The 23,928-nt window shown below is 53.0% G+C and overlaps 1 protein-coding gene across 1 annotated transcript in view; it reads left to right on the top strand.

The window, feature by feature from the left end:
• Positions 1–4,686: 4,686 nt before the first annotated feature.
• The window catches only part of LCLAT1 (lysocardiolipin acyltransferase 1), a 201,084-nt gene continuing 181,842 nt past the window's right edge, over positions 4,687–23,928 (top strand). The window contains exon 1 of the mRNA XM_029072100.1: positions 4,687–4,744. The gene's annotated coding sequence lies outside the window, so the exon portion shown is untranslated. The remainder of the gene's footprint in view (positions 4,745–23,928) is intronic.

Genomic DNA, 23,928 nt, shown 5'->3' with positions numbered 1-23,928 from the left:
GCAAAAAAAAATGAAAAGCCACTCATTTTCGGGGCCCATTTCCCCTCCCCCGGGGATAACTAGCTGGTCCGGTCTCTTCGGGACTGTGCCGACACGGGTCCGCAGGCCCGTCGATTGCCCATCCGGGGTTATGGGTATCCTCAAGCCCCGCCCCGTCACGCGGCCTCCCCCCCTTGACGCGTCTTAGACCCTCCTCACCTCCTGGGCTCCGGACTCTATCCCACCGTGACCTCGGGCTAGTCGCTTACGGCCGTAAGCCCGTCGAACGGCGGGGACCGACTCTATCCGTTGCCGACCCGTCCGTCCCAAGCGCTTAGTACAGTGCTGTGCACATAGTAAGCGCCCAATAAATACTACCGAACGAACCGCTCCGCGCCTCAGTCTCTCCTCACCCGGTAAATAGGGCTTCAATCCCCGTCCTCCCTCCTACTTGGGCCAGGGATCGCGTCTGCGTCTATCAGCTTGTATCTATCCCACCGCTTGGAACGGCGCTTGACGCGTACTAAGCATCGAACGAAAAATATCCCCGTTACCATTACCGCTCCGATTTAAAGAGGGCTTCTCCGAGAACCCGAAATGTCGGGAAAGAATTCCTCCCGCCACAGAGGTTTCCGTGTTGTGGGGTTTCTTTAAATTTTCCACCACCTCTTTCCCCAGGAGATCCGGAGTCCTCGCCGGGCCTCACAGGAGTCAGAGGAGCTCAGACCTCGGCGGCGATTTAGGCGATGGCCCCCGTGGGTTTTCGGGCCGGACCCTCAGGCCCGCCCACCTCTGCTCTCCGAAAAGACCCCCGTGAGGCGGCTGGCCTGAGAGCCCCCCGCCCCCCGTTTCCTCCCGATCCCCTTGAGAAGCGGTGGGGAAAGAGCACGGACCCCGGAGCCGGAAGGCTTGGGTTCGCATCCCGGCTCCGCCGCTCTCTTGCTGTGCGATCTCGGCCGGGTCACTTGACCTCCCCGGGCCCCGGTCTCCTCCACTCTAAGACGGGGTTCGGTCCCCGTTCTCCCTCCAGTTTACTAATGACGCCGGCATTCGTCGAGCGCTGGCTACGCGCAGGGCACCGTTCTCGGCGCTGGGGGAGATCCGGGGTCATCGGGTCGGCCCCCGGGAGGCTCCCGGCCCACTGTACAGATGCGGGAACTGAGGCGCGGAGAAGCGAAGCCACTCGCCCCCGGTCACCCGGCGGCCGGGCCGGGATTCGAACCCGCGGCCCCCCGCCGCCGAGCCTCGCGGCCTGAGGCGGAACCCCGCTCCGCGGGAGACTCGCCGATCCAGTTCGGTGTGTGCGAGTGGGGAGGTCTGCTTTTCGATCAAGCGGTGGGAAAACCGGAGAGGATCCAGAGGAGAGGAACGGACCCGACCGGAGCGTTGGGAAATCGGATTTCTGAGAGGAGCTGCTGTTAATTTTAGCCCAGGGAGGGGACGGCGGAGGAGGTGACTTAATGACCGCAAGCATCTGGAGAGTTATTAATGATAATAATGATAATAATGTTGGTATCCGTTAAGCGCTCACTACGCGCCGAGCACCGTTCTAAGCGCTGGGGGAGACGTAGGGGAATCGGGTCGTCCCACGTGGGGCTCACGGTCTTCATCCCCATTTTACGGACGAGGGAACCGAGGCCCGGAGAAGTGAAGTGACTCGCCCCCGGCCGCACGGCCGACAAGTTAGGAAGACAATGCCGAGCACCTGTCTGACCTCTCCGGGGGCGGATCAAGAGGTCACCGGCCTACGCAGAGAAGCGGCGCGGCTCGCTGGCGAGAGCCCGGGCTTGGGAGTCCGAGGTCGCGGGTTCCAACGCCGCCCCTGCCCCGCGTCAGCCGGGCGACCGCGGGCGAGTCACTTCTCCGGGCCTCAGCGCCCCCATCTGCAAAATGGGGATGAAGACGGCGAGCCTCCCGTGGGACGACCCGATCCCCCCCGCGTCTCCCCCCCGGCGCTTAGAACGGCGCTCGGCGCCTAGTGAGCGCTTAACACGTAGCGGCATTATTCTGTAGCAGCAGGAAGACTGCCGAGGCAGATTCTCCCCGGGCACACGGAGGGAGAGGAGTTTTCAACCTTTTTTAAGAAGGCGATTTGGGGGCGGGATAACGAGGATCTTTTTTTTAAAGTGTGGGTGGAACTTCAGGTGAAAATCCCCTGGACTGTAAGCTCGCCGTCGGGCAGAGAGCACGTCTACCGACTCCGTCGGGCCGTACTCTCCCAGGTGCTTACTACGGCGCCCTGCGCACGGTAAGCTCTCCGTGAAGACGGTCGGGCCACAAAAACCGGGTCGTTTCAAAAATTCGGAGTTTGTCTTAGGCATCCTTACGGAGGGCGGCCTGGCCTAGGAGGAAGAGGATGGGACCGGGCGTCGGGGGACCCGCGTCCTAATCCGATCTCCGCGACCTGCCTGCCGCTAATGACCTCGGGCAAGTCGTTTAGCCTGGCGGCGGGGCCTCGGTCTCCTCATCTGTTAAATGGAGACGATGGAACACCTCCTCTCCGGGACAGGGACCGTGACCGATCTGATTACCTCGGCTCGGTGGAGAGAGCCCGGGCTCGGGAGTCAGAAGTCACGGGTTCCGACCCCGGCCCTGCCGCCTGGTGCGCCGTGGGACTGTGGGCGGGTCACTTCACTGTACGACGGGGGATGAAGACCGCGAGCCCCACGTGGGACGACCTGATCGCCTTGTATCCCTCGGCGCTTAGGACGGTGCTTTGCACGTAGTGAGCGCTTAACAAATACCCCCGTTGTCTCTGTTCTCTGTGCCTCGGTTCCCTCATCTGTCAAACGGCGGACGGAGACCGGGAGCCCCACGCGGGGCCACCCGATTCCCCTGCGTCCACCCCAGCGCTTAGAACGGCGCTCGGCGCGTAGTGAGCGCTTAACGGATACCAACATTATTATTATTATTATTATTATTATTGTTGTTATTATTACCCCGCATCTCCCCCAGCGGCGACTATTTATCGCCATCGTTCTCATCCGTCCGTCTCCGCCTTTCGGACCGTGAGCCCGTCAAAGGGCGGGGACCGTCTCTACCTGTTGCCGACTTGTTAATAATGATGTTCATAATGTTGGTGCCTGTGAAGCGCTCACTACGTGCCGAGCGCCGTTCTAAGCGCTGGGGTGGACACAGGGGAGTCGGGTGGTCCCACGTGGGGGCCCACGGGGGAAGCAGCGTGGCTCGGTGGAAAAGAGCCCGGCCTTCGGAGTCAGAGGTCATGAGTTCGACTCCCGGCTCCGCCACTCGTCGGCTGCGTGACCGTGGGCGGGTCACTTCGCTTCTCCGGGCCTCAGTTCCCTCATCTGTGAAATGGGGATGAACCGTGAGCCCCCACGGGGGACGACCCGATGACCCTGTATCTCCCCCAGCGCTTAGAACGGTGCTCGGCACATAGTAAGCGCTTAACAGATACCAACTATTATTATTAATCCCCATTTTCCAGATGAGGGAACCGAGGCGCCGAGGAGCGAAGTGACTCGCCCACGGTCACGCGGCCGACGAGTGGCGGAGCTGGGAGTCGAACTCGTGAGCCCCGACTCCGAAGCCCGGGCTCTTTCCCCTGAGCCACGCCGCTTCTCTACTTGTTCATTCCCAGCGCTTAGTACAGTGCTCTGCACATAGTAAGCGCTCAATAAATACGATTGAATGAATGAATGAACAGTGCTCGGGGCACATAGTGAGCGCTTAACAGATACCGACGTTATTATTATTCCCCTGTAGCTCCCCCAGCGCTTAGAACGGTGCTGGGCACGTACTAAGCGCTTACCAAATACCAACATTATGATCATCATTATTCCCCTGTATCTCCCCCAGCGCTTAGAACAGTGCTGGGCACATAGTAAGCGCTTACCAAATACCAACATTATTATTATTATTATTATTATTATTATTATTATCATTATTCCCCTGTATGTCCCCCAGCGCTTAGAACAGTGCTGGGCACGTACTGAGCGCTTAACAAATACCAACATTATTATTATTATTATTATTATTATTATTCCCCTGTATGTCCCCCAGCGCTTAGAACGGTGTCGGGCACGTACTAAGCGCTTAACAAATATCAACATTATGATGACGATTATTGCTAAGCGCTTATTAGGAAGAAGGGCTGCGGGACTGGGGAAGCGCCTATGACGTCACGGGACCCGTCCTAAGTGTAGCGGCGGGAGGGGGGAGGGGGCGTGGCCAGAGGCGGGGAAAGGAGCGTCGCCATTGGCGGGGAGAAGGGGGCGCGGCGAGAAGGGGGGAAAGAAGCGTCGCCATTGGTGGGGAGAAGGGGGCGCGGCCAGAAGCGGGGAAAGAAGCGTCGCCATTGGCGGGGAGAAGGGGGCGTGGCCAGAGGCGGGGAAAGGAGCGTCGCCATTGGCGGGGAGAAGGGGGCGCGGCGAGAAGGGGGGAAAGAAGCGTCGCCATTGGCCGGGGGGAAGGGGCGTGGCCAGAATTGGGGAAAGGGGCGTGGCCGTTGGCGGGGGAAGGGGGCGTGGCCAGAATTGGGGGAAAGGGGCGTCACCATTGGCGGGGAGAAGGGGGCGCGGCCAGAGGAGAGGGAAAGCGGCGCCTCCATTGGCGGGGAGAAGGGGGCGTGGCCAGGGGCGCGGAAAACAGCGCCGCCGTTGGCCGGTCCCGCCGGCGGGGGCGTGGCCTCCCGTCCTTGGTCTCCCCCCGAGGGGGCGGGGCCGTGACGTCACCGCGGCGAGCAGCCAATGAGAGCGGAGGAGCGCGGCACGCATTTCTAAGGCGACGGCGGGGACGCCTGCGGGTAAGAGGGGCGCCCCCCGCTCCCCCCCGACCCCCCCCCCCGCGCCCCCTGACCTCTGACCTCCGACCCCCCCCCCCCGTCCCCCGCTCCATCGGTCCTATGGGGGGAGGGGCGGGGCCCGGGTGCGGAACCCTGTGCTGAGCGCTTCGGGCAGGACCCGCCGGGCCTGAGTGAGAGCCCCTGCCGCCTGCAAAGCCCTGCTCTAAGCGCTGGGGAGAGGGCGGGAGAATCAGCGGTAGTTGTATCGATCGCACGGTATTATTATTATTATCATTATTATCGTTATCATGTTGACTCTGTGCAAAACGCCGAGCCGAGCGCCGGGGAGAGGACGGGAGAATCATCAGGAGTTGTATCGATCGCACGGTATTATTATTATCATTATTATTATTATTATTATCATTATTACGTTTACTCTGCAAAACGCTGAGCCGAGCGCCGGGGAGAGGACGGGAGAATCATCAGGAGTTGTATCGATCGCACGGTATTATTATTATTATTATTAATATTATCATTATTACGTTTACTCTGCAAAACGCTGAGCCGAGCGCCGGGGAGAGGACGGGAGAATCATCAGGAGTTGTATCGATCGCACGGTATTATTATTATTATCATTATTATCGTTATTACGTTGACTCTGTGCAAAACGCTGAGCCGAGCGCCGGGGAGAGGACGGGAGAATCATCAGGAGTTGTATCGATCGCACGGTATTATTATTATTATTATTAATATTATCATTATTACGTTTACTCTGCAAAACGCTGAGCCGAGCGCCGGGGAGAGGACGGGAGAATCATCAGGAGTTGTATCGATCGCACGGTATTATTATTATTATTATTAATATTATCATTATTACGTTTACTCTGCAAAACGCTGAGCCGAGCGCCGGGGAGAGGACGGGAGAATCATCAGGAGTTGTATCGATCGCACGGTATTATTATTATTATCATTATTATCGTTATTACGTTGACTCTGTGCAAAACGCCGAGCCGAGCGCCGGGGAGAGGACGGGAGAATCATCAGGAGTTGTATCGATCGCACGGTATTATTATTATTATCATTATTATCGTTATTATGTTGACTCTGTGCAAAACGCTGAGCCGAGCGCCGGGGAGAGGACGGGAGAATCATCAGGAGTTGTATCGATCGCACGGTATTATTATCATTATCATCATTATCATGTTTACTCTGTGCAAAACGCCGAGCCGAGCGCCGGGGAGAGGACGGGAGAATCATCAGGAGTTGTATCGATCGCACGGTATTATTATTATTATCATTATCATCGTTATCATGTTTACTCTGTGCAAAACGCCGAGCCGAGCGCCGGGGAGAGGACGGGAGAATATCAGTAGTCGTATCGATCGCACGGTATTATTATTATTATTATCGTTATTATGTTTACTCTGTGCAAAACGCCGAGCCGAGCGCCGGGGAGAGGACGGGAGAATCATCAGTAGTCGTATCGATCGCACGGTATTATTATTATTATTATCGTTATTATGTTTACTCTGTGCAAAACGCCGAGCCGAGCGCCGGGGAGAGGACGGGAGAATATCAGTAGTCGTATCGATCGCACGGTATCATTATTATTATCGTTATTATCATCATTATCATGTTTACTCTGCCAAACGCCGAGCCGAGCGCCGGGAGAATCATCAGGAGTCGTATCGATCGCACGGCATTATTATCATTATCGTCGTTATTATGTCCACTCTGTGCAAAACGCCGAGCCGGGCGCCGGGGAGAGGCCGGGAGAATCATCGTCGGTAGCTGTATCGATCGCACGGTATCATTATCATTATCATCGTCATTATGTTTACTCTGCGCAATACATCGAGCCGAGCGCCGGGGAGAGGACGGGAGAGTGTCGGCAGTTGTACCGAGCGCACGGTACTATTATTATTATCGTCGTTATCATCGTCACTGCGTTTACTCTGCGCAAAACGCCGAGCCTGAGCGCCGGGGAGAGGACGGGAGAATCATCGCCAGTAGTCGTGTCGATCGCGCGGTATCACGATCATCGTCATCGTTATTATGTCCACTCTGTGCAAAACGCCGAGCCGAGCGCCGGGGAGAGGCCGGGAGAACGTCGGCAGTTGTACCGATCGCACGGTATTATTAGTATTATTATTATTATTACGTTCCCTCCGTGCAAGACGCCGATCCGAGCGCCGGGGAGAGGACGAGAGACCGGCCGTCGGCCGGGTGGCCGCGGGCGAGTCGCTTCGCTTCCCCGTGCCTCAGCGACCTCATCCGTCCCACGGGGATGAAGACTGGGAGCCTGACGTGGGACGACCCGACGACCCCGCGGCCGCCCCGGCGCCCGGTGAGCGCTCGACCGATGCCGACGTTGTTACGGGAGCCGGTAACGACGGAGTGAACTCCCAATAGGCACGATCGATGGACTGATGGAGCGAGCGTACGCCGGCTCCGCGGACGAGGGGAGACGGCGGACCGTCACCCGGGGCCTTCCCCGGGCCCCCGCGGAAACCGGGTCGGCCCCCGCGGGACGACGGGACGGGTCCGCGGGGCCCGGAGAAGCCGGTCGGAGAGGCGGCCGGTGGCCGGAGGCAGAAGACGGGAGGGACCGTGTCCCCTGATGAGGCGACCGGTCGCGCGGCCGCCGAGCGGCGGAGCCGGGAGTCGGGCCCGTGACCTCTGACCCCCAGGCCCGGGCCCCCGCCACCGAGCCGCGCCGCTTCCCCCGATCAGACCGTGAACCCGTCCAAGGGCGGGGACCGTCTCCATCTGCGGCCGATTCGTCCGTCCCAGGCGCTTAAGTCCGGTGTAGATACCGTCGAATGAATGAGGGAACCGGGATCCAGCGAAGTCAAACGATTAGGACCTGCACCGGCCTCCCCCTCCTTCCACCGGATCCCGTCGCTGCCCGACTGCCAGTCGCCAAGCGGTTGATCGGACTCGGCCGGTCCCCGTTTTCATTTTCTCACGTTCCGGCGGTCCGCGTGAGTCGTCGGTTTTCAGATGCAGCTTGGCACCCGACGAGATCTCTGCAGCTCTGTAGCTCGATGAAGTGATTCCCGCGTGCCGCAATTCTATACCGTGCGTTCGGACAACCCAGTCACGTATATTTAGGGACTGTTCTGGGCATCAGTTGTGTAAATAACAGCGGCGATTGGTCTCGTCGGCCTCCACCGGAGATTTCTGTGGGGTGGTGACTTCAGTCTGCCCCGGTGAGAAGTGATCATCGTGATCCCGTTGGTATCCGTTAGGCGCTTACTGTGTGCCGGGCGCCGTTCTAAGCGCTGGGGGGAGACGCGGGGGGAATCGGGCCGTCCCGCGCGGGGCGCACGCTCTTCATCCCCCTTTTCCAGGTGAGGGAACCGAGGCCCGGAGGAGTGAAGCGACTCGCCCACGGTCACCCAGCCGACGAGCGGCGGGGCTGGCATTCGAACTCACGGCCCCCGACTCCAAAGCCCGGGCTCTTCCCCCCGAGCCACGCCGCTCCTCTGGCGTATCTGCTGCTCGGAACCTGTTGAAAATCGTCAGGCGATGGGATCTCTGCCCCCTCCCGTCTTTGGTTTCCATCATTCTGGCCGCTATTTAAAATCGCCTTAAGGGGTTCTGGTGACTGATTTTTAACGCGATACGTAAATCGATAATTAAGAGAAATCTTCTTTTCTACCCGACTCCGGAAACGAATAATCGATGGGAACGCCTCAAGAGGGAATTTGCGGCTGTGTTGCCGCCGCGCGTCTCGAGATAAACCCCGGCGTTGCTAAAACACCCTGCTGGAGATGCGGCGCGGCTCGGCGGCGGGGGCCCGGGCTTGGGAGTCAGAGTTCGTAACGACGGTGACCTTGGTATCCGTTAAGCGCTTGCTGTGTGCCGGGCGCTGTTCCGAGCGCTGGGGAGGGTACGAGGTGATCAGGTGGTCCCCCGTGGGGCTCACGGTCTGAATCCCCATTTTGCAGATGAGGGAACTGAGGCGCAGAGAAGCGAAGTGACTTGCCCAGAGTCGAACGCGGCTGACGGGCGGCGGAGCCGGGGTTCGAACCCATGATTTCCGACCCCCCGGCCCGTGCCCTTTCCACCGAGCCGCGCCGGTTCGAATCCCGACTCTGCCGCCTGTCAGCCGTGTGACCGTGGGCGGGTCGCCGCGCTTCTCCGTGCCTCAGTTCCCTCATCTGTAAAATGGGGATGAACTGGGAGCCTCACGTGGGACGACGACCTGAGTGTCCCGTGCCCGCCCCGGCGCCTAGAGCGGTGCCCTGCGCGTAGTAAGCGCTTAACAAATACCAACGTTATTATTACTGTGAATCTGACCTCACTCCGCATTGCCCCGTGCCATGAAAAGAGCAAGAAAGAGTGAATCAGCGATGGAGGCTCTGGGGTCTCGGTATTCACCGGCCCTCATTCGGTGCCGCCGAGGTAATTAGCGTGGCTCGGGGGGAAGAGCCCGGGCTTTGGAGTCGGGGGCCGTGAGTTCGAATGCCAGCCCCGCCGCTCGTCGGCTGGGTGACCGTGGGCGAGTCGCTTCACTCCTCCGGGCCTCGGTTCCCTCACCTGGAAAAGGGGGATGAAGAGCGTGCGCCCCGCGCGGGACGGCCCGATTCCCCCCGCGTCTCCCCCAGCGCTTAGAACGGCGCTCGGCACAGAGTAAGCGCTTAACCGATACCAACATTATTATTAATTTATACGGAATCCTCCCTCTTCATTCAACGGGGAGTTGGTATTCCCACAAAATCCCAAAATCCTTATCGTGACGTTCGGGATGGAACGGCGGAGCCCAAAATTATCCCGAGCGCGGGCCGGGTTCCCCTTGGGTCAGGCGAGCTACTGCACTGCATCTCCTCCGCCCGATCCGCCTCCCTTTTCTCAAAACGTAAACTCTCCCCCGACTCTAGACAAATCGCTTGGGCTTCACTGGCAGTAGGGAAGAAGATCTGGGGATCCGTGCGGATTCCTAGACCGTAAGCCCGCCGGGGATTCCCTCTCCCGGTCGCGGAATTGTACTTTCCAGGAGCTCGGCACGGCGCCCCGCACGCAGTAAGCGCTTGATCGACACACGATTGGGTAAAGGAAGATTGCCTCGGGTCCCCCCCCCCCCCCCCCCCCCCAATTGCGTTTATTGAGCGCTTACGGCGTTCGGGGCACTGTACCAAACGCTTGAGAGGCTTGTCCGCTGTGTGACCGTGGGCGAGTCGCTTCACTTCTCTGTGCCTCAGTTCCCTCATCTGTAAAATGGGGAGGAAGACCGGGAGCCCCACGGGGGACGACCCGATTCCCCTGCGTCTACCCCAGCGCTTAGAACGGTGCTCGGCGCAGAGTAGGCGCCTAACGGATGCCAACGTTATCATTATTACGCTACACCAGAGTCGGTAGAGGCGGGGAAGCAGCCTGGCTCAGTGGAGAGAGCCCGGGCTCGGGAGTCCGAGGTGACGGGTTCGACTCCCGGCTCTGCCGCCTGTCAGCTGGGTGACCGTGGGCGAGTCGCTTCGCTCCCCTGGGCCTCAGTTGCCTCCTCTGGAAAACGGGGATTAACCGCCAGCCTCACTTGGGACGACCCGATGAGCCCGTATCTCCCCCGGCGCTTGGAACGGTGCTCTGCGCGTGGTAAGCGCTCAACGGCTGCCGACATCAAAAGCCCTCTTTCGTGAAGGGCGCTCTTTGGCCCAGCTGATTTGAGCTCACTCGGTTTGTCGAGGGGAGAAACGAAAGGTTAAGGGATTGGGCAACTGAAAAACCTAGTTACTAAATATAATAGCCGTGACTCGGTTTCTAATATCCTGTTGGCGGGAGAAAATAAACTGTTAGCCAGAACAAAAACAGGCAGGGCGTTTTGTAATGCCCGGTGCTTTAAAAAGATTCACCTGGACATGATTATTTGATAACGCGCAGATTTGGTTCCAGTTATTTCTAATTAGGGCACACCGCGCCACGGTTGTTGGCGCGATTTTGCGGATTACGACGGGCCTGCCGAAGAGGGAGAGGTTAGACAGTTAAAGGATTAACGGCGTCCCGGAGCCCTTCCGAATGTAATAACTTACCCGAAGGCCACGGAGGGTAGCTTTAGCCTTTTCTGTGGGACCGGGGGCGACGTGGATTCCGGGCTGGTCGCCCTGGAAAGCTAGCGGAGGACACGCGCTCGGCCCTTCCGAATCGCCGGCCTACGCGGCGTGACTCGATCTCGCCTCCCACCCCTCGATCTCGGGACTCCCCTTCCGTACTCGACCGACCCCCTTCCTCACCTTCAAAGCCTTACTAAAATCCCGTCTCCTTCAGGAGGCCTTCTCTCCCAAGCCCCTATTTCCCCCCTCCTTTCTTTGTCACCTACGCACTCGGATCTCTCCCCTTTCAAGCGGTTATAATAATAATAATGATGATAATAACGTTGGTGTTTGATAAGCGCTCACGGTGGGCCGAGCACCGTTCTAAGCGCCGGGGTAGATGCAGGGTCGTCGCACCGTCCCACGTGAGGCTCACAGTCCTCGTCCCCATTTTCCAGATGAGGTCACTGAGGCCCAGAGAAGCGGAGCGACCCGCCCACGGTCCCACAGCTGACAGGCGGCGGAGCCGGGATTCGAACCCGTGACCTCGGACCCCCAAGCCCGGGCTCTTTCCCCTGAGCCGCGCTGCTTCTCCGCCCTACCCTCAGCCCCCGAGCGCTTATTTGCGTCTTAGGCTTGGACTTGGAAGTCAACGATTCTGAGAAGCTTCGTTCCGCGCTTGGAGACAAGAAAATGCGATTTAGACGGAGGTTTTCCTCATCGAAAGCGTTGCGGAAGATCCTGGAGGACTGTAAAAGAAAGGAAACGGGAGCCCGAAGGAAGGGAGTCGATGGAGCGGAAGCAGCGTGGCTCGGGGGAAAGAGCCCGGGCTTGGGAGTCGGGGGTCATGGGTTCGAATCCCGGCTCTGCCCCTCGTCAGCTGTGTGACCGTGGGCGGGTCGCTTCGCTTCTCCGGGCCTCAGTTACCTCATCCGTCAAAAGGGGATTAAGACCGTGAGCCTCCCGTGGGACGACCTGGTGACCCTGAATGTCCCCCAGCGCTTGGGACGGTGCTCTGCACGTGGTAGGCGCTTAGCAAATACCAACATTAGCGGTTATTGAGCGCTGACTATGTGCGGAGCGCTTTACTAAGAGCTTGGCGCAGTCTGATTTAACAGAATTAGCAGACCCCTTCCCCCCCCCATACAAGGAAGAAAGAAGAGACCCACGAGGTGGGGGGGGGGAACATGGAATTTTGTTTCCTTCTCGGTCCAAAGCAGACCAAAAAATAGCTGTGTCGAGCCTCCCGCCGTTAGTCCGCTCCTGCCTCGGAATACCGAGGCACTTAGAAAAGTGACATTGATGATGATGATGATGATGATGATGATATTGGTTAAGCGCTTCGTATGCGCCGAGCACCGTTCTAGGCGCTGGGGTCGGGTTGTCCCGCGTGGGACTCCCGGTCTTTAATCCTCATTTTCCGGAGGAGGTAACGGAGGCCCAGAGCAGTCCGGTGACTTGCGCAAAGTCACCCAGCTGATCGGGGGCGGAGCCGGGATTGGAACCCGCAGCCTCTTCCAGGGTAGACCCAGTTGGCCGCGATCGTTATTAGCGGTGGACGTTAGTTAGCCGTGGCATCCTGGCCACCGCCTCGGCATTTCGCGGCGGGGATTCCAGATTTTCCCGAATCGGGAGAGCCCGGCACCGAGGTACGCCGTGCCAAGCACTTGGGAGAGTGCGCTGTAACGGAGATATCGCTGTGTCCCAGTCTTGTCTATCTCGCCGCCGATTCCTCGCCCGCGTCCAGCCGCTGGCCTGGAACGCCCTCCCTCCTCCCATCACGTCGCGGCGCGGCTCGGCGGCAGGAGCCCGGGCCTGGGAGTCAGAGGTCCTGGGTTCTAATCCCGGCTCCGCCGCTTGTCGGTCGTGTGACCTGGGGCGAGTCACCTCACTTGTCAGTTACCTCATCCGTGAAATGAGGACGAAAGACCACGGGTCCTACTTGGGACAACGTGATTACCTTGTATCTACCCCAGCGCTTAGAACAGTGCTTGGCACATAGTAAGCGCTTAAATGCCAACATTGTTATCGGAGAGACCTGTTCTTCAGAGTCCTGTCGAAGGCACATCCCCTCCAAGAGGCCTTCCCTGACTAAACCCTCCTTTCCTCTTCTCCCACTCTCTTCTCCGTCGCCCTTACGCTTGGATTTGGTCCCTCCGTTCACCCCTCCGTCAGCCCCGCCGCGCTTACGTACGCACCCGTAATTTATTTATTTCTATTAATGTCCGTCTCCCCCTCTAGACTCTAAACTCGTCGTGGCCGGAGAATACGGCCACCGACTCTGTTATGTTGTACTCTCCCGAGCACTTGGAACCCACGATGATAATGGCATTTGCTAAGCGCTCACTGGGTACCCCGCACTGTACTAAGCGCCGGGGCGGATACAGGCAGACGGGGTCGGCCACAGTCCTACGTAGGTCTCGCGGTCTCCATCCCCGTTTTCCGGATGATGTAACTGAGACCCAGTGAAGTGCGTGGCGCAGTGGAAAGAGCACGGGCTTTGGAGTCAGGGCTCATGAGTTCGAATCCCAGCTCTGCCACTTGTCAGCTGTGTGACTGTGGGCAAGTCACTTCACTTCTCTGTGCCTCAGTTCCCTCATCTGTAAAATGGGGATTAAGACTGTGAGCCCCACGTGGGACAACCTGATTCCCCTGTGTCTATCCCAGCGCTTAGAACAGTGCTCTGCACATAGTAAGCGCTTAACAAATACCAACATTATTATTATTATTATTATTATTATTAAGTGACTTACCCGAGGTCACACGGCGGAGTGGTGGATCCAGGCTTAGAACCCGTGACCTTCTGACTCCCAGAGCCGGGCTCTATCCACTACGCCATTCTGCTGCCCTTGCTTTGCGCGCACGGATCGTTCAATAAATGCGACTGATGAAGGGTCGCTAGACGTGTTCCCTGCCTACCGTGAGCTTGCGGTCTAGAGGGGGGAGATAGGTATTGATATGAATTATGGATCCGCACATAAATTTTCCAAGGAAGAGACTGGTTGGAAATGGATTCAGCGTGGGGTTAGGCTGGGGAGAGGGCTGTATTTTAGCTGGGACTTGGAGACTGACGGACGGGGAGAGCACCGTAGTCAGTGATATTTATTGAGCGCTTACTGCGTGAGGCACACTGAACTGAGCGCTTGGGAGGGTAAATACCACAGCGTAACAGACGTATTCCCTGCCTGCAGTGTAGGGAGAAATTGGGTGGAATGAAATGAGGATCTGCAACAGTTGGCCAATCCTCTTCAGCTCCAGAAGATTAGCCATCATTAAGGATAAAATGAGGAGGCAAATCAGCAAAATGGGGATGAGAGGAAGGACCGCATTTCTCGAGACCTCAACGAACGGTTGAGAGTGGCCGTATTCTGCTCTGTAGATGAATGTGAAAGAACGGCACTGGGTTTTGAGATACCCCAAACCCAGAAGAGATGGTTTTTATCGTGAAGCAGAAATAATATTCCTTTGTTTTACATCAACTTCAGTGGAAAATTTCCTCTAGGTAAAAACTACTTAAGTTCAGAGGCCCAAAGCCTCAAACGATACGAATGGGATGAATTAGGTGTGGTTTTTTTTTTTGGGGGGGTTTGGTTTTTTTAAATGGTTATTTGCTCAGCGCTTCCTCTGTGCCTGGCACCGTTCTGAGTGCCGGGGTGGTTACAGACTGTTGAGGTCCCCTGTGGGGCTCACAGCCCCATTTTACAGATAAGGTCACTGAGGTCCGGAGAAGCGAAGCGATATTCCCACAGACGTAAAGCAGACGGGTGGGAGAGCTGAATTCTGACTCCCGGGTCTTGTTTCTATACGCTAGGGGCCACGCTGCTTCTCTAGTTGTGGACTTTTATTCTGTTCCGAGTAGCCGTCGAATAGTGTTTGGGAACGGTAGCGAAGGAATGAGCAGCTACTTTTTGTGCACCTCTTGCATTAAGCGCTTACTCTGTGCCAGACACTGTACCAAGTGATGGGATAGACACAAGCTAATCAGGTTGGACGCAGTCCCGCATGGGGCTCACAGTCTTAACCCCCGTTTTGAAGATGAGGAAACTGAGTCCCAGAGATTCGTGACTTGCCCAAGGTCACACAGCAGGTAAGTGGCAGAGGCGGGATTAGAACCCAGGCTCTCTGACTCCCAGCCTGTGCCCTTTCCACTAGGCCACACCGCTCCACGCTGTTCCTTATGACATTTATTCTTTCTTTTTTCCGGGTACCGATTTAGCCTGTTCTGTTCAAAAGTACTTCCGAAGCTCCGTTTCTTTTTTTCTTTTTCCTCACGTACCTGGGCGCTTTGTGTTACTCCTGAATTTATGTGGTTTTCCATTGTTGTCATGATGATTTTGGAAGGTTGCTATAGTCACATCGTGCTCGTTTGAGAGAAATGAATTATTTACTTGTGTTTTGCCTGAGTCCTGGGAATGTTTGCTATCGTTAACTGAAAAAGTACCAAGCCAACCAGGCATCCAGCGTGGGGGGTTTTTGTGTGTTTTTTGTCTGTTTGGTTCAGAATTGTGTTTCTGTTTTGTGATGGATAACGGTGTCTGGGCCCGATGATTCAGAAAGAGGGGAGAAATACATGGAATTGTGTACGCCTTAGCAAACAGAAGTCGTTTCCTGTTAGCGATGGCAACGTTTTAATTTTTTCAGAGTAAAAAACACTTTTTGGATCTGCTTTTTAGGGCCAAAAGTTTGTCTTGAATCAATGGAAGAAAATGAATTATTTTTCGTTTGGGAAAAAAACGCCAGTGAAGACGGTTAAAAGCCTCCAATTGAATTCACCCTGAAAGGGCCGGCTTCGGCCCGCGTTGGCTCGACGGCGCCGTGGAAGCGGTACCGCCGGTTACCCGGGCTTGTGGGAAGGATGAAAACCTCGGCCAGCGGCAGGGGCTGTGGCCGTCCGAGCTGGGGTTTTCCAGCGGTCCAAGTGGTCGCTCGCTTCTAGACTCTGTTCTCGGTATGGTCACGTCTTCCATCAGTTGGCTCCAAATTCCCAAGTTAGAGTTCCGATGCTAGAACGCGACGGGGTCGGTAGACGTTCCCTGCCCACGCCGAGCGTGCAGTCTAGAGGGGAAGACGGACGTTAACGCAATTATATCACTCCCATGTTCTTAAGTGCCGGAGGCTGAGGAACGGGGTGAATAAAGGTTGCGAATCCAACTGCAAGGGCAGCGCAGGAGGGAGTGGGAGAAGAGGAGATGAGAGGTTATTCGGGGAAGGCCTCTTGGAAGAGATGTACTTTTTAGTGAGGCTGTGAAAGTGGGGAGAGTCGGTCAGATATGGAGAGGGAGGATGTTCCAGGCCAGAGCCAGGACGCGGGCAAGGGGTCAGCGGCCAAATAGATCGAATCGAGGTGCGGTAAATAGGTTGGCATCGGAGGAGCGAGGCGTGAGGGCTGGGTGTTGGTAGAAAATCAGGGAGGTAAGGTAGGAGGGGGCAAGGTGATTGAGTGCTTTAAAGGGGTTGCTTTTTGACCACTGGAGGTCTTTGAGGAGTGGGGAAACACGGACCGAACGGTTTTGTAATAAAAGGATCTGGCCGGCAGAGTGAAGTAGGGACCGAAGCAGGGAGGTCGGCAAGATGACAGGTCTCTCGGTTTTCAGAGGGCTCCTAAAATCCCACCTTTTCCACGAGGCCTTCCCTCAACCCACCCTTACCCCTTATTTGCTCCTTTTTCTCACCCCTCCCTCAGCCCCGTGGCATCTGCGAACATATTCGTGATTTATTTATATCAATGCCGGTCTCCCCCTCCGGACCGAGAGCTCGTCCTGGGCAGGGAACGGATCTACCAACTGATCATTCGTTCAGTCGCATTTATTGAGCGCCTTACCGTGTGCAGAGCACCGTAGCGAGCGCTCGGAACATACAGTTCAGCAATAAAGAGTTATATTGTCCTCTCCCAAGCATTTAGTATAGTGCTGGGCACGCAACGAGCGCTCAGTAAATATGAGTGGATGTATTTTATTCCAATACTCGGGGCCTCTCTACTCCTAGAAGTGGTTTTCTTTTTACAGTCAACTATTTCATCCCAGAAAGAGCCCGGGCCTGGGAGTCAGAGGTCATGGGTTCGAGTCCCGGCTCTGCCACCTGTCAGCTGGGTGACCGTGGGCGAGTCGCTTCACTTCTCTGGGCCTCCGTTACCTCATCTGTAGAACGGGGATGAAGACTGGGAGCCTCACGTGGGACCACCCGATGACCCCGTATCTACCCCAGCGCTTAGAACAGTGCTCTGCACATAGTAAGCGCTGAACCAATACCGACATTATTATTCATCTATCCCCTTTTTTTCTCCCCCTCTCGCTATCTGACGTGATTTTCATCCGTTTCTGCCACGATATCGGTAGACCCCTTGAGGGCCGAGAATATCCGCTTTCTTCTCAAGTGCCTGGTACCTTGATTCACACTCTGGGTGCTCAGTAAATGCCATCAGTTGATCAGTTATTTTCTGTCATCCAGTTTTTTCCTCCCGAATGTTTCTCCCGCGTCCTAGGTCCCACCCTCAAAATTCCTCAGAGTCGTCAGCTTACTCTGTACTTCCAAGGCATGTGGTGCCGCGTTATTTATAGGCTTTAACCAAAGATCCTGAGAGCTGATCAGAGCCTGCTAATCCCCCGGCTTCATGACTCTTTTAGAAGTTCAAGGGTCTTAAATTGGCTTTGAAATTTCATGTCCGGAAGAATATAGAGAGTAAAAATAAATTTGACAGTCCGACTTTCAGCTGGTTAGTAAAATAATTTGTCAAGCATTCATTCTAGGCCTTCCGTATACACTTTAAAACATAGTCACTTATCTTGTTAACACCTGGGTGTTAGCTGTTCTATATATGCCTTTGACATTGACCCCTTTGAAACATTTTTATAACAACAAAGACTAGGCGTGAGGATATTCGATACGTTTAAGTTCATGGAGAAACACGTAGCCAGTCGTTTTCAAACTTAGGGCTAAACAGTTGATCAGATTTATAAAACAACTAGGAAGTGATGTTTTATATCATTTGTAGGGTATATTCAGATCTATGCTGAATGGGATTTTTATTTTTTTTTGGAATTTGCTGTTGCATCCAGAGAAAATACTCTATTTTTCCTGTTACTGAAGCTGCATTTCCCCCAGAGACTAGGTTGTATATAACCATTTTGGATACCTGACAAGATGTCTTCAATTCAGCATTAAAGAAGTGTTTTTATTTTTTTCCGAGGGTGTCTTTTTGTGCCCGACTTGGAGGCAGAGGATGTTGAACAAAGGTTACTCTGTTTTCTTTGTCCAACCTTTCTCACGGAGAATTATAATACAATGAGTAAATAGAGATGGGGAAGCAGCTTGGCCTAATGGAAAGGGCAAGTCCCTAGGACTCAGAGGACCTGGGTTCTAATCCCAGATCCCCCGCTTGCCTACTGTGTGACCTTGGACAAATCACTGTGAGTCTCTGTGCCTCCTTTGCCTCAACGATAAAAAGGGGATTCATTACCTGTACTCCCTCCTACTTTAGACTGTGAATCTCCTTGGACGGGGAATGTATCCGTTCTGATTGACTTATATCTACCTCAGCCCCCGGGACAGTGCTCGATGCATAGTAAACATTTAATAAATGCCATGATTATTAGATAGCGACTCAGTTTCTTCCTTCAAGAGCTATAAACTCGACAAATGAAGCGTGGTGTGTTTTTGTTTGTTATTTTTTTTTGGCTGTTAACCTTCCACTGTATTTTGGGGTGGGTTCCTTTAGAGTCATCTAGCCTTAACCTCTTACTTGTAGGCTTTCCAGAAATCAAAGGAAAGTTCTTTTATGACACTTTGGAGCATTTCTCCAAACAGAGCTTTTCGGTTGGGGAACGACCGGAGAGTCAGGAAGATGTTCTGCGAGTTTAGCATTCCGCATGAGTTTGAGCTCAGTATAATATTCCTCGGCAATAATTGCATCGAGCTGTGTGATTAGTAGTTTTGACAAAGCATTTGTGAAATTCTTGTGCTAGTCATTTCTGGAAATAAATTCATCCCCAGATCGTTTGGCAGACAGACCCTTTAATATTTCGCTGATGATGCAGTTTGTCATTTTCCATCACTAATAAAACCGTGGCTCACGTTTAGTGTGAACCCGTTGGCTGTTGAACTTTGCCCATTAGTTTAGCCCTTTTAAAGATATGCGTATCTCGCGTGACTCTAGTTTTGGCTAAAGGGCACCGTTAGTAGTATCGCCACTAGGTATACGATTTGTGTTGCGCTCTGTAGGTTGCTATTTCCGCTCTCCGATTGACTTAGTAGACGGCCCCAGGTGGCGATTGGTAAATTAGCTTCTCCCCCCGGGGCACTGAGTTTCTCGCAGGGGCAAAGCTGTAGCGAAAATAATCTTACCTAAAACACCCTTCCTCAACAAGCAACGCTACGTGCGCTTACTCTGTGCAGAGCACTGTGCTTAGCTGTTGGGAGAGTTCATTACAGCAGAGTTAGTAGACGGAAGCCCCGCCCTCGGAGAGCTTACACCTGCCAACTCAAGCTTGATAACGAACTAAAGGCAACTGTTTCCTTAAAGTGGATCATATATGAAATTCACAACCCCGAGGGCGTTGTGCAGGCCATATGGGTCGGGGGACCGAGAGGGGTTCTGATACTTTGATGGACAACAGTCCAGAGTGGTTTGCTAGAGGGAAGGCTAGATGTTAAAATTAGGCACGTTAGATAGTCCAGTTAGACCGTAAGCCCGTCACTGGGCGGGGATCGTCTCTATCTGTTGCCCAATTGTACATTCCAAGCGCTTCATACAGTACTCTGCACATAGTAAGCGCTCAGTAAATACTATCGAATGAATGAATTCCATCCCTAACCGTGAGAGGAGAGCATCAAGATAGGCAGGTAGCTCAGTTTTCTTTTGTTTTTTTGGTATTTTTTAAGCGCTTACTGTGTGCCAGTCACTGTACTGAGCATTAGGGTAGATACAAACTAATCAGGCAGACAGGGTCTTAATCCCCGTTTTACAGATGAGGAACTGAGGCCCAGAGAAATGAAATGTCTTTCCTGAAATAACACAGCGGACGAAAGGCGGAGCTGGGATTAAAAGCCAGGTCTTCTGACTCCCAGGCCCCTGCCCTATCCGGGCGAAGCCCCCCTTTTTCTCAGCTTCCCCCCCACATACACCTTACCCCAACTCTCTCCCTTTGCTCTACCCCCCTCCCCACGCCGCATCAGTTGTAGGTATAGGTACATATCTATAATTTTATTTATTTATATTAATGCCCGTTTTACTTGTTCTGATGTATGTATATATATCTCTAATTCTATTTATTTATATTGATGCTATTGATGCCAGTTTACTTGTTTTGATGTCTCTCTCCCCCCCTCCCCCCCCTTCTAGACTGTGAGCCCATTAATTGTCTATCTTTGTTGCTGAATTGTACTTTCCAAGCCCTCAGTACAGCACTCTGCACACAGTAAGTGCTCAATAAATGCGATTGAATGAATGCTGCTCCGAGCATTGTCTTGGCCGTGATAGAGTGAGTACTGGGAAGGAAGGACCAGTGTTATTTCTTAGGTTACCAGTGGCTGAAGACAACTGTACTTTAATCACTAATAATAGTGGTATTTGTTAAGCACCTACTGTGTGCTAAACTCCATACTAAGTGTTGAGGTCCATGTAGGATTATCAGGTCTCACGGGGGCTCACAGAGGAAGTAGGAGGGAGAACAGATGTTAAAACCTCAATTTGCAGATGAGGGAATTGAGAATTTAAGTAACTCGCCCAGGATCACACAGCAGGAGCTGGGATTAGAACACAAGTCTTCTGACTTCCGGGCCCGCGCTGTCTCCACTAGATCACGCTACTACGTTCTCCCACTTGATGTGTAGAAGCTTAACTATTTGAAGCTTGTTTGTTTAAAAAAAAAAATATCGGTTTTACTGGCATTTTGAGTTCATTTTTTTTTCCGCAGTTGCAATCAGATGTATTTTTCCCGAGTGAAAAAAAAATGTAACTGCTGCTGGAATATTTAAGTTACGAGCGGTTATTTGAAATCTTCAAGATGGAAAAGGCGTGACTAACCTATTGAAGGGGTGGATGGGTAATTGGAAATGTTGCAGATGCAGCAATAATTTTGTCGATGAGGAATGATACACTCATCCGATTTTCTTCTTCTCTGTTCTTCCTTTTAAATGGTGGTGGGGCATTAAATAATTGGCTTGGGTTAATTGTAGGTGGTTTGATTTAAATGGTGCTATAAATTTGTCTAGAAGTTTTGCTTTTTTGAAAAGCAGAAAAGAAGATATTGGCTGGGGAGCAAAGTATCAAATCTTCAAAGAAATCATCATAATGAATTTTTTCTCCCTAGGGGTGAAAACTTAAAACATTGCGCTGAATACAGGTGATATTTGCGTATATCTACGACGCTGACAAGCTCATGGTTCAGAGACATTTTTTTTTTTTTTTTGACAGCTTGTCTGGATGTGTTCTTTCCGGTAGACCGTTAATTCCTCCTAATGTGGAACGCGGTTTTGAAAGTGTCCATCCAAATGGGAACATGGGCGTTTTCTACCCGGAAAATATTTGTCACTGCCAGTCGATCCGCTGCATCCCTCTCCCACTTAGATATAAAGGTATTCAACTGTAGGAAATTCCTTTCAAAGGTGGATTCTTTTAGTTGAATTAGTGAATGGGTCTCTTTTTGTCTTCTCCATCTCTCTTCAGTCTTCTCTGCATCGCACATACATCAGTGTTTTTAGGGTTGCCTGGGCTGATTAAAAGCGGGGAAACTGACTTCGGAGAAGAAAGCCTCCTTGTTAATGTTCCTAAAAACAAGTGTTGAGAGCCATCCCTAAATGGGAGCCGTTTTGACTCAGGTCATGAATAGGGCCTGCTTTAGGGAGTATTTGAGTTGAGTTTCCTTTGGGTCTTAGCATTGCGACTTATTGACTGCAGTGGACATTAAGTCCCTTTAGATCGTAAGCTTAACTGGGGGGGCCGGGAACGTGTCTACCAACTGTGTTGTATTGTGCTCTCCCAAGTGCTTCCTAGAGTGTTCTGCACAAACTAAGTGTTCAGTAAATACCATGGATGATGATAGTAAGCGTGTAGTAAATTCCGTTAATAATGAGGGCAAGCACTCAATCAGTACTGTTGATGATGAGAGTAAGTGCTCAATAAATACCGTTGAGAGTAAGCAATCAATAAATACCACTGAAGAGAGTAAACGCCCAATATATACCATTGATGATGAGAGTAAACACTCGATAAATGCCGTTGATGTTGAGGAAGCGCTCAGTAAATACCACTGATGAGAGAAAGCGCACAATAAATGCCATTGATGAGAGTAAGAAGCCAATAAATACCATTGATGATGACAGTAAGCTCTCAATAAATACCATTAATGATGAGAGTAAGCGCCCCATAAATACCATTGGTACTTATTATCGGCGCTCAATGAATACTCTAGATGCTCCCCGTAAATACCACCGATGATGGTAAAACCCTGGTTTTCTTGCTCAGTTTCTGTAGGGCAAGTTGGAGGGAAGGGTATTTTTCACCCCTGGTCTCATATTAATGCCTGTAGATAAGCTTCAGGCACCTCGAACCTCTGCAGACGATACCTATCTTGAGTCCACATCAACCTCATTTTCCGGCTCCTCGATTTCCTTTTTGATCATCTCGTGGAGTTAGCATTTATTATCTTGGTCCTTATTGCGTATATGTTTCTATTTGCTTCTTGCTCTGTTATTTACAAGAGACAGATGGTGCTGTGCATTGAAGTTGGCTGTGTTTGTTTTTTTTTCACATTTGGTATGTTCTTCTGTATTTTGCAAACAACCAAATGCGAGGGAGAGGATAGAGCTCTTGACTCAAAATATTTTTATTTTCGAATTTCTCTGTAAGCAGACTTTGTTATAGTCTCCTTGTCCCAGAGCTTCACCGTCAGAATGGAAAAGAGACCCCGAAACGATAACCAACTTTGCTTACAAAGGAAATTCCAAAATAAACATTATGATAGTTTCTGGGCTCTAGGCCTCGCAGACTATCACCTGGTTTTCCTCCCCTCACCCCCCCCCCCCCCATCCCAGGCCCTTTGGGATTTTTTTCTGTCTGCAGCTAAGCAGTGGCAATAGTCAGTCGGTGGTATCTATTGAGCGCTTACTGTGTGCAGAGCACTGGACCAAGAGCCAGGGAGAGTGCCGTGTAACAGTAAACAGACACATTCCCTGGCCGCAACCTGTTTACGTTCACTTTTCCCGCTCCCTTTTCCCACTCATTTTTCCCCGCTCCCTTTTCCCGTACGTTCCCGCGCTCGCCCTCTTTCCCCCACGCTGTGCTGACAGTCAGCCCCCCAGGGGGGCCGTGAGCACGGCACTTTGGGGCTAGGGCTGTGGCCTGCATCATCGGCACATCTTTCCAGTCCTGTAGCAGTTTCTGCCGCATGCTACTATAGAATGCTTTTGAAGCACCATAAAGCCGTTTTTCTTCCAGCAGTGGAAACAGCTGTGTCGGTAGGGGGACTATTCTTTCCTCATGCTTTGGAGAAAATCAGCATGAGTGGAAAATCTCTGAAGGAGCTGCCCCGGGGAGTGGACTGTTTCTCTTCCGTGGTCGTCGCCACCACTCTTCTGGACACAGAGGGGAAAAAACAAAATGTCCAACTGATTAATAAGTGATCAAATGACATAAGATCCGCGCCCTTTCACCTCTCTGGAAACCCTTTTGTCAGAATGCAGTAGAATAGTGCGTCGCCTTTAGAGCGCGTGCCCTTTTTTAGGTAGAAAAAGTTAACTGAAGCGAAGCTCTTACGCTGTTCTCGAGTGTTTCCTTTATGGCCTATATCAGTTACTTTGAGGCACGCTAACTGAATACATTAAGAAAACGCACCTTTTAGGAGCATAATAAATACAGGATGTGGCAGGGTGGAGGAGTATAGCGGATAGCTTCATTACGTGTGATTTATTTTATTAATTATTTTCCTGAGGTTTCTTGGACCCCTCGATCAGTTCCAAAGGCGTCATCTCACAGAGGTGACTTCCATCAGCGAGTACATTGTAATGCGAAATCTCGCTTAACTTTTCGAATCGGTATTGTAATGGAAAGGAAGAATATTTACCTTTTCAGGAAGGTAATTACACGCCTTGCAGATTACCCAGTGGTTGTTTCATCTTGAAGCACTTAGAAATACATTTTGGTTTCTCATAATTACAATGTTTTAGGAAGACAGACATCTA

Source organism: Ornithorhynchus anatinus, chromosome 9 (assembly GCF_004115215.2).
Source record: "Ornithorhynchus anatinus isolate Pmale09 chromosome 9, mOrnAna1.pri.v4, whole genome shotgun sequence".
Classification (NCBI taxonomy): Eukaryota; Metazoa; Chordata; class Mammalia; order Monotremata; family Ornithorhynchidae; genus Ornithorhynchus; species Ornithorhynchus anatinus.
This window is presented reverse-complemented; position numbering and strand designations above follow the sequence as displayed.